The sequence below is a fragment of the Vitis vinifera genome, chromosome 5 (genome assembly GCF_030704535.1).
Source record: "Vitis vinifera cultivar Pinot Noir 40024 chromosome 5, ASM3070453v1".
Taxonomy (NCBI): Eukaryota; Viridiplantae; Streptophyta; class Magnoliopsida; order Vitales; family Vitaceae; genus Vitis; species Vitis vinifera.
The window spans coordinates 1,952,663-1,964,528 of record NC_081809.1 but is presented as its reverse complement, the minus strand read 5'-3'; the positions used below and the strand labels follow the sequence as shown (position 1 = coordinate 1,964,528).

Genomic DNA, 11,866 nt, shown 5'->3' with positions numbered 1-11,866 from the left:
CTTCGTACCCTTACTAATTATTGAGTATTTTTGGATTTGGATTTTTCCAAAAAGTATTTGACCACCTCCTAAGTGTAATGAACCTATTTAAATAATATCTAAGTAATATGAAGTCCCAAAATATTTTTAAAACTTCAAACAAGTGGAGAATTGGGAGGGTACGAACAATGTGAGGATTCCTCACATTCTTCGTACCCTTATGAATATTTTAGTATTTTTGGATTTGGATTTTTCCGGAAATCATTTGACCACCTCCTAAGTGTAATGAACCTATTTAAACAATATCCAAACCATATGAAGTCCCAAAAAAATTTTAAAAACTTCAAACAAGTGGAGAATTGGAAAGGTACGAAGAATGTGAGGATTCCTCACATTCTTCGTACCCTTACTAATTATTGAGTATTTTTGGATTTGGATTTTTCCGAAAAGCATTTGACCACCTCATAAGTGTAATGAACTTATTTAAACAATATCCAAGTAATATGAAGTCCCAAAAAATTTTAAAAACTTCAAACAAGTGGAGAATTGGAAGGGTACGAAGAATGTGAGGAATCCTCACATTCTTCGTACCCTTTTGAATTTTTTAGTATTTTTGGATTTGGATTTTTTCGGAAATCATTTGACCACCTCCTAAGTGTAATGAACCTATTTAAACAATATCCAAACCATATGAAGTTCCAAAAAATTTTAAAGTATCAAAGAAGTGGAGAAATGGGAGGGTACGAAGAATATGTGGATTCCTCACATTCTTTGTACTCTTCCTAATTTTTTAGTATTTTTGGATTTTGATTTTTTCGGGCATCATTTGAACATCTTCGAAGTGTAATGAACCTATTTAAATAATAACCAAGTCGTATAAAGTCCCAAAAAATTTTAACAGTATCAAAGAAGTGGAGAAATGGTAGGGATCCAAACCCCTAGTTTTTTGTAAAAGAGCAAAACCCCTAGTTTTTTGTCAAAGAGCAAAAAAATTATAGAAATACTTTTTTTTCTTGGGTCTCCTTATAAATAATCACCAGTCCAACAAAAATACCACTTCAATTTGTGAAAAGTTAGCACTCTCAAAGAAACAACAATTGGCATGTAGTGATTATCAAGAAGCTACATTGAGCGACCATTTGTATTGTTTTGTTTTGATAAATTAGAAGAAAGTTTAATTTAACAAAATTGCATGTTCATTCCAATTTGAAGGCCAATGAGTTCATTAGTGCAGCAACAACCACTAAGTTCCATTTGGTTCTTCATCCTAAACCGCTTCTCATAAGACTGATCCCACATTTTTGCACCACATGGGATGCCCCAACTAGACTAAAACAAGCCTTAATATCCCTTAATGGATTAAAAGTGGTGAATTGATTGGTTAGTATGAATTCAGAACCATAGTAACACATTTGAATATAATTAAAAATCTATAGGTGGTAAATGGGAAATTGAAATGTAATTCAACATCCTTTAGTTTGATTTAATGGATTAAAAGTGACAAATTGATTGATTTATATGAATTTCAAACTATAGTCTCATATTTGAATATAAATAATTAGTTATAACTAGTTAATGGGGAATCTAACTGTTATTCAATATTCCCCATTTTCTATTTAATTAATATAAAATGATTAATTGATTGATTTATATTAATTTCAAACTATAGTTGCACATGTGGATATAATTAATGGAAGATGCTGTAAAATTTATTCAATTATGTGAATGTTGAACTATAGTTCTTAGTAGGAAAATTTTAATTTGGACTCATGCTTTCCCTTCATTCCCTTGATTTCCTATCTATGTAAGTGTAGAACCACCAGTGTTTGCTGGTAGAGGAATTTCCTCAACCGGTAGAGGAATTTCTCAACCGCTACGCACTGCAAGTTTGCAAAAATGTAGGATTCATTTCATACAGGTCGATCGGTAATGAAGTGGTTGAGTTCATGCAATCAACCGATACACACTACCAATTTTTTGAGGCAATTGGATCAAAAAAACATTTTTAGCTCAAAAGAAACAAGTGTGTCATTCAAAAAAATTGTCATGTTTGCTTCCAAGTTGATAATCATATTGCGTACAACTAGAAGTTTAGTATCCTTAAGAAGTAAAACCTCTCAGACCATTAATTGGGTCTTACTAGTATCCTGGCAATACTAATTTTAAACACTTTCATAAAATCTTATGAAAAAATACCCAATTAAGTATCAATACAACAATCTAACCTCTTGATCAGTAATGGAGGCCTTAATGAAATGAACAAGGAAACCATGGAACAACTAGGAAATGTGAAGGCCCAATCTAGCCCGCCCAGTATAGCTTTATCCATGTACCTTATCTACTAATCATTATAAGCTTTGTTTGAGATGCAGACAAAGTCATTGAATGAAAATTTTGGGTTCATCATACAATTTGATAAATCAAATGTTGACGCAACAAACAATTAAGCAAAAATACATATTAAAAATTAAGGAATTGAGCTTAAGAGAACAAACCTTTGGGTGACAAATTTCAACGTTTTTGGAGGCTATAAGCATGGCATTGATGCCTAGCAACTATAGTTCCCTCCTTGGCATAGTCTTCAGTGAAAGGGACCAGTCGATTATGTTCATTGTAAGGTAGAAGGTCTATGGAATAAGTACAAATTTATGTTGAATTACATTTAACCAATCCACCATAATTGATATCATCTTATCATTCACCTAAGACTGGGATTCCATATGAACATAACAGGGTTTACCTAATCATAAGGCCAAAAAAACAACTTTCTAATAACAATAGAACAATCGATGCAAGAAACCTACCATTTGACTCCTTTCAAAAAGTTTACATAAACCGGTCGACCGGTTTAATGCTACCAGTTGGCCATATTCTCAACCGGTAGCCACTGCCTTTTTTTTCCCTAAAGCACAAAATATGGGCAGTAGCTACCAGTAGCAAAAAAAAATGCAGTCAGTTACTTTGCTGGTTGACCGAAATAGGATTTTCCTTTTGCTGTCATTTAACTTTGTGATCCGATCATGATGCAATTAGATGATACAATTGCAATTCTCCATATTACAATTAGATGATCCAAGATGCACCAAAACAATGTTAATGCTAGTGAGAAGAAGTTTTAAAAGAACGATAGAAGTTAGATGAAGGTTGTTTATTTTGCGAAACTTTGGCAATCTCTCTAATATTACCAAGTTAGGATTTTCAAGTATAATAGACCATTTTTGTTTTTTTATTTATTTTATTTTAAGAAAGAAATACAACTGTCATAAACCTTAAAACAACATACTTATTGAAAAAAACTTTGAATCTCAATCTCTCAAATCTTTCAAGAATTATTTTTACTTTCTTTTTCTCACATTTTTCTCAAATTTTTCAAAAACCATACACAATCTTAAAGGCTATATTTGATTCTCCAAAAATACTAGAAAAAAAAAATTAAAAAATAGTTTTCTCATATTTAATTTCACTATTAAAAATATAAAAGAAAATCAAATATAATTAAAATTAATTAAATTTTTAAATATTTTTAAATTATTTAATCTTACTATAATAGAAAAAATAAATACAATGAGCTTAAATATATAAAAATAATTTATTAAATTTAAATTTATTTTTTATTTTTCTTTATTTTTTCTTTCCATTCTACTTTTCCTTTCTATTTTATTTGATTCCCATTTTCCCTCGAATTTTCGAGAACCAAACATAACCAAAAGTTCAAATATATATCATAAAAGCCTTTCTTATCATTTGGCATTCTACTCTGCTTCTACAAACCATACAATCAAAAACTGTTTGTTCTCATACCTTACTTCCACTTGGAAGATTATTGAAAGGCTGACAAATTTTATCTTGAAAGATACTGTCAATTGATTGATCCTTGTGTCCAAAGTTTTCTAGTCATCCATTTTTCTTTCTTCCATCCAACATAATTTTCCATTCTTCCTGTTCTTTGAGATTCTTCCCAATAGTTATTACACTGCTGATCCATATTTGCCACCAAGCTAGTAGCACAGATCTTAAGTTCCTAGAAGTCGACACATTTAATAGAATTGTTCCCTCAACTTTTGAGGATACAATAACAGACAGCTTAATGTTTATTGGCACCTTACAGATCATGAGATTCAACAAGCATTGAATTGATCTGAGATGAAGTCTTTATTCCTTCTTAGCATGCCTCTGGTAGAAGGCTTTGATCCTTCCAAGTCCATCTTCGAGAGAAGGTGGATCAATGGCAAAAGTTACCACAAGCCAGTTCTTCATTCCCACAGCTACACCTGCAACAAATACCCCAAAATGATTAGACCAACTTCGTTTTTGTAATCCAATATACAAGCAACTAAAAGTAAAGCAGGGTTGCAACTCCGATTTTTTTTCAACCTTTTTAACATAAATAAAACATTAATTTTCATAAAATTAAATTGTAAATATTTATATTAATATTTATTTTTAATAAAGTATAAATTTCTAAAAATAAAAAATTGATAAAATAAAAAATAAAAAAGAATAGGACAAGCAAAATTTCTCGTATCCACTCCATCCCATTTATTTTATTTTTTGGATGGGATAGGAATAGATAGAAACAAAAGAAATAAATGGGAAGAAGTTGGGATTAGGGTGATCCATCCCAAACCCACTCTACCGTCCTCCCTAAATGCAAGCCATAATTAACAAAAATAAAAGCAAAAGAAAACTGAAGAGACATCTTGCCAATATATTATCTATTTACAGTGCAGGGTTCTGCCATATAAGAACATAAAGCACAACAATAATCGACCTTTCCAAGTAGCTAAAAGCTGAAACAGTTCACTGCTTCAAAACTGAAAACATATCTGGCAAGACTCGTGTAGCAAACGTAAAAGTTGCATCTGATTAAGGACCACCCAACAATAATCAAACCTTTTGTAACCTCATAATATATTCACTTCTTAAGGTAATATATTTACCTATCACTCTTCCAGCACATTAACCAATTCGTACTCAACTAGCGAAAGATTATTCTGCTCTTTAACTACAAAGTTAGCATCCTCGGTCACTTCAACACATCCCCATTTGTCAACTGCTAGCCTCATTGATCCCTTAAACATGTCAATCTTTGCATTGCGCAGAATCACGGTGGCGCCTGGCTTCATCATATCAACTGCATGGTGACATAGGTACCTCAATACTATTAATATAAAACAGCAATGCTTTGACATCTTTCATACACACAAACTCACCTAAGTGCTACTGGGATAAGGAAGCTGGGACCAAACTACATTTGTGTGAAGCCCAAGCAATGTGAGATCAAGCAGATGAAATAAAATTGTGATAGTGAATCAATAGATCACTGACTTTAAAGTACCAGTTAAAAAATGTATCATTCTCAGTTTCGCCACAAGCATTATTTACAATAAAGCTAAACAGAAAGAAGGATTCCATACTTCTAAATGTATGATTAATGATAGGTAGAATATTCACAGGTTCAAGTCCTGAAAAATGTTTCCATCTCAATTAGGCAGTAGTAAGCACAGTCAAGTATCTATAGGTCAATGATGAGGGAACAATGGAAGGGAAAAAAGCTTGCAGGGGCAACAGAATGAAAATGTAATGACCAACTGAATTCGTTTAGGCTTCTGTAGGCATCTATGTTATGGTTGTTACTTAGCTTGGGGATGGATGTACCTAAAGGAAGGCTCAATGCCTTCGTTTGAGTAAATTGATTGGTTAGGATCTTAATGAGACAAAGAGAGTTGCTTTTTGTGTTCTCTCTTGTTCGTCTTTGCCTTTTTGTGCCCATTGTGTCCGTCCTGTGTCCTCTAATGTACTTTTTTGTTGCTATATACATACGTCTTGTATTGCCAACAAAAGAATATAAATACAATCCACCCCACATACAAATGTCTTCTATGGCAATTGTTCAAAATTGGGCATAATGCATCTGTTGTGTGAGAGAGAGAGAGAGTTGAATAAACTTCCAAAAGCAACATGGTTAATTTATCCAAACAAGAACGTAATATAGAATCCTCAACTGTACAAGTGGATGCCAAGTTGAGCTCATCTCAAATTCAAAATTCCTATCTTATCCTACTGCAGTTTTTAAGAGCATCACGCTTCAATATTTAATAAGCTAGATTACACTAAAGCCATGTCAGGAACTTATTTTAATGGCTGAAGTAACTCAAAAAAATAAAAAGTTTTTAGAAAATACGTCTTTGAAGATCTAGGTCCAACACTAAAAAATTGGAAGAAAAAAGGAGTACCAAAATTTAGGTTCAGCCCTGCTTGGTTAGGGAAAACAAAAAAAAATGCCCATAGTGTTTGCTTTTGTCAAAACTTTTTCTTTTGGTTTGGCAAGCTTGCAACAATGACCTGGATTTTTACGTCCAATGTTGATGGCTTAACTGGTAAGCAAAGGTGGCAGGTCAATGAAGAAAGGAAATATGGAATGGGCTCGAGGTGGAAAACTTTTGATCCTTGTCATAGATTGATTGATGGTAATAACATTGTTTTTTTTTTTGGTTTTTTCATATATATTTATTTTATGACAAGGAGTTGAACCCAAGACCTCCACACTCCCCAATCCAAACTCTTGCCACTTGAGTCAAGCCTGAAAGGTAGTAAACAACATTGATGTTAACTTCTTCATTCACAAAAATAAGTGGTTGAAATGGCTTCTAGCATATGTTAAATTACTGAACATTGAGTTGTTGCTTGCTTGAGAATCATGAAGGAGTTCGATTTTAAGGTGCAATTAATCAACAAAGAGCCAACAAAAAATTTTCCAAAGTTAAATCTTAGAAATTGACATAGAAGCACAACATCATATATTTCAAATTTAAGTAATCTAATGCAACTGATCCTTCACAAGCACTAAACCATGACAAAGAAAGTTCATCTTCAGTAGATGTTGAGAAAAATGAAACAAAAAATATAATAAATTTTTGAACTTTCATGCTATTTTCAATTTCCTTGTATTACCAACAATGAAAATTCTGCAGCTCAAAAATTCAAATTTTATTTTATGTTTACGGCGGCCTAAGCATACCTAAAGATAAAATATTTCACTTCGTTTATCTCACTTTTCCTCATGAACCGAACATGAAGAAAAAAAAATTGAAAGCTAACACCCCTTTTTAACATCCTTTTAACACAATTCCAAGAACGTTACAACGTAAGATGCACAATTCTCTTTGTTTCCCACATTTCCTCAGCAACCAAAAAAACCACAAACACACCCTAAACTAGAAACTCACAAAAATAAAAAGGACACATACTCAAGATATAAACAAATACCTTCATCATTACGAGCAGTGAAGATGATCGCCCCAGTCTCATCCCAACAAGACACTCAGCAATACAAGTGTGGCGAAGATGCTGCGACACCGATCGACCCTTTTGCAACACGGTCTTAGAGCTCACCACCTTCACTGTCAAAGTGTGGCCACCCGTCCCCGGCTTCAACTGGTCCACCTTCGTGAACACCGGCTTCCTCTTCTCCGTCACAGCTGCCTTCGCCGTCTCCGTAGTCGCCGTTGTCATTGCCATTTCCATCCCCGTCTCTGTAGCCGTCGTTGCCATCGCTCAAAAACCCTAGTTCCAGGATCCAAATCGGTTGGGGACGTGAAGAAGCCCTAGAATAAAAACAAACGTGCTAGGGTTTTGCTTTTAGGGTATTGTTGGACTTGGACTTGGACTTGGACCCTTTTAGACCTACTTTTGTGTAAATGGAAATTGAAAAGGCTTGAATAGGGTCTTGAACAGCTACACGGCCGGCTATGGAAGATGAGTGAAGATGAGAGCACGGGATAAGGGTGAGAGAATAGGAGGGGAAGAGCTACACAGCCAGCTATGGAGGGGAAGAGAGCAAATTAGGGGGGAAAACGGGAAAAAGGGCAGAGAGGGGGGAGAGAACGGGAAGGGGAGGTACCCGGTTTCAAAATTTTTTTTTGCCCTTTTCATTTGGATGGCTGAGATTTAATCAGTTTCATCCAACGGCTGAAAAAAAAAAACGGAGGCATGATACCTCCAGGGGCACTCTAGAATTTTCCTTTTTGTAGTAGTGTTATAACAAAAATTATTGAGAATTGAAAAAAAAATCTTTCTAATTTATGCTTTTAGTCAAAAGCTCCAAGGTTAACTATCATAAAATACATACAAATTGGGAAAATGTACATGAAATTGGGTTACCCATTAAGGAATAAACATTTAAACACTGTATCTAAGAGTATGTTTAAAACATCCCTAAAGTGGAAAAATATTGACGCCCCATCAAATCTAAATATGATATCCCATCTTAATTGAAAGACAAAATGATAAATTTAAAATCTCACTTTCGGGGAGCCAAGAACAAATAAAAAATCTCAACTGTTAACACCTAACATGAAAAAAATCCAAAAGGGAAAAAAAATGCTCTGTTTGGTTGCTAAGGAATTAGAGTAAATTAAAAGGAAAATTGAAAGCCTTTATTTTTCCTCTTTTTAGATAAAACTAAACGATCAAATCAATTACCTCTTCTACAATCACTCGACTCTAAAACTCTTTGCTTTTACTTACCTCTGGTTTCTTTTCAAATGACTCCTTGGAGCGTACAAAACTGAACTATCTTCTCCAAGGACAACAAGCAAGTTTGCATGACTGGAGTAGACTGCAAATGGAGATATATATAAAAGTCCTACTAAAGGATAAGGCTGTAAAGAAAAGAGGTTTGCTAATTTGATAGAAAGGGGAAGGAAGCCTTGTTCTAATGACATCCTGTTAATAATGAATTATTAAAAAAAATGGATTAGAAATCAACTTTTCTTAATATTTTAAACCCAAAAAACAATAAGAATTTTCTGGATCATAAACCTTAAAATTCATATGCATATCTGTGTTTGTATTTCTCAAATCACATTTGATAACTAAACTAAGAGATAATTCCATTAAAAATGATATTTGGCAATAATAATCAAAAAGGATTTTTGGCACATAATAATAATAATAAATGTACTATAGTCATTTGAGAAAAAAACACAAAACTTACCTGTTTAGTAGCTTTCAACTAGTTCTCCACTCTCTAGGCATTTTTAAACAATAATCTCCCTCAAAACATATTTATATTCCATCTGAATAGAATAACTCAAAAGGTTAATAGGAAGTGCAAATAAACCTAATCATGAAAAAGGAAAATAAATGTGGTTGGAAATTTGGTGAGTTATGAACTCATAATTCCACCAAATGCAATATAAAGCTGAGATTTATAACTACCTTAATAATAACCAATTAAAACTAGTTCTTCCTTCCACCTCTTATCACAATTAAGGCTATAGAAAAGAACCCTAAAATCGCATCTAAATGCACAAATTTGGAATAGAAAAATCTAGCTTTATTCAACATGGATTCCTATTGTAAATCAGTTGCTAAATAAAGAAACTAAACTACATAGAAATACCAATTCAAAATTCAAATCCCTAAATTCCCAAGGTCTTCACGAAATAAACAATAAAAAACATATTAAGATGAAGAAAAACCCATATCCAGATTTACCATAACTTCACAAATACGAATAGGTACAAAAAAACCCTTCGATTAGAAATGCTACTGGAAACGTGACAGAGAACTAGAGTTACAAATTGAGGTATGAGATAAGAGAGCATCTTTAAAGTGTAGAGTTGTTTATGTTGGTAAAATCTCATTCGACATAAAAAATTTCCTTTGTGAAGTGAAGACCTTTTATATCTATTTTCCTCTTATCTTTCTCCCACTACTATGTGTGAAAGAGGTTTAGTTATCGGGATGATATGAAAAGAGGGTTGGGGGCAAAAATGGCGGTTTTTCAAAAGGGGAGGGAAAGAGGATCAGATTGTGAAAAATGGATAGAGATTATAATTAAATCAAACCTATCCTAATAAAAATAAATGTTAGTGCCAAAAGAATGAATAACTGGGACATGAAATTGAAAATGAATATTTTACAATCAAAATAGAAATTTGAAAAAAAAATAAAAATAAAATCCTACTTTCTAGAAATTTTTATTTCATTCCAAATTTTGAATATCAAAATCAATTTTTTTTTAAATAATCATCATTTAAAATTTTGATTTTTTTTTTTGGCAAAAATCAATAATTTCTAAAAGTCGTTATTTCAATCCAAATTTTGAAATATATGGATTTGGTCACACAATATGGCTTTGAACCTACTTTGATTTTAGTCGATTTAATTTTGATTTAAAATAATGTTTAAATTTTGATTTCTATTTATTTGAAAAATTAATTTGGAATCACTACTTATTTTTTTAAAAAATAAAATAAGAAATAAAATGATTTAAAAAAAAAATAAAATAAAATTATAAACTGAAAATGAAGCATATTAGGTAACACTAAATCTGAAACGTATCAGTTTTTGCTAGGTAAGTGGATGCAACTTTTGGCAATTAATTAACTGATAAATGGAGTCATTTAGACTATGTTTGGTTCCTATAAAATGTAAGGAAAATAAAATAAAAAGAAAAAATGGAAGGAAAGAAAAAACAACAAAAAATAAAAATAGATTTAAAATCAATAAATTATTTTTACATGCAGTTCCAAACTCATTTCACCTGTAAACTAAAGTTTGAAAGGAAAATAACATTTTTCTTACTTTCATATTAAATTTTGTTTTAAATCATAAATATATTTAAAAAAAATATTTTAAATATGTACAAATCTCTAATTAAACTTTTAACTTCTAAAGCCTATTATTCAACTTATAAAAAAATCCCACCACCCAAATGGATATTTATCTAATATATACATTTAGACTATTTTTAATTGGCATAATATGATAGGATATGTATGTCATTATCCTCATGATAGTAATATATTATATATTCATATATTATGTTATATTTATATTTAGTTTATAAAATTAATAAAAATGGAACATATGTTATTTTTAATGTTTAAAATAAAAATTATATTACATTTTGTTATTTTTATTTAAAAAATATGAAAATTTTCTTACATTTAATAATTAATATTCATGATTAAAATATTTAAACTTTATAAATAAAAGTTTTATATTATATTATTTAATACAGAAAAATAATACATATATACATTATCTTGCATTATATTTTATAAGTATTTTTTTTAGTCATAAATTATTATTTTTTATTTTGTAAAATAAGAAATATAAAAATAAATAAATTTATGATATATATGAGATATGCATATTCTACACTTAGCTTATGATCAATATGTCCCGTATAGAAGGGATATATCTCATCACTTATTTCATTTTATGTTTGGTTAAATGATAAATTATGAGATATTTTATTTTATCTTATTATCAACCGGATATTAAAATTTTTAAATTGTTTTACGTCACTAACATCATGACATAACTTAATTTTGGAAACTTTTTCACTTTTTTTTTAATGAACTAATAGTTGTAGGTTATCGTGTCATACTCTTTAACATATCTTATCATAATAAATACCCTTTTTTTTAATGATATAAGATATTATCAGTTTATTATGATTATAGTGCATTTCTTATAATAATAGAGGTCATAATAAACAATTACATACTTTATTTCATGATGTTATTTTTATGAAAGCTTATTAAATTTGATGAATTAACATCAGGTATTTAATAATATAGATATGATGGTATCTAAGTGCATCATTTAAGAATACCAGAAGTAATGGAAGAAGAGATGCATATCTAGCAAATGAAATTTACACTCATGCAAAGGACATGCAACTGTTAGGATTTTAGAGTCAAAGAACAATTTGAACAAGAAGTTATTTATTTATTTATTTATTTTGCTTTTTTTTTTCAAGTTAGATGGTGAAGCAAATCAAATCATAGTTTATAGATGATAGTATTGGTATAATAAAAATTATTTTAGATATTTAATGAGTCATTTCATAGCATAAATTAAAGTTTGG

The 11,866-nt window shown here is 30.9% G+C and overlaps 1 pseudogene; it reads right to left on the bottom strand.

Annotated features, from left to right (window-relative positions):
* Window positions 1–4,663: 4,663 nt before the first annotated feature.
* Window positions 4,664–9,913, bottom strand: LOC100242064 (uncharacterized protein At4g28440-like; annotated as a pseudogene).
* Window positions 9,914–11,866: the final 1,953 nt, after the last annotated feature.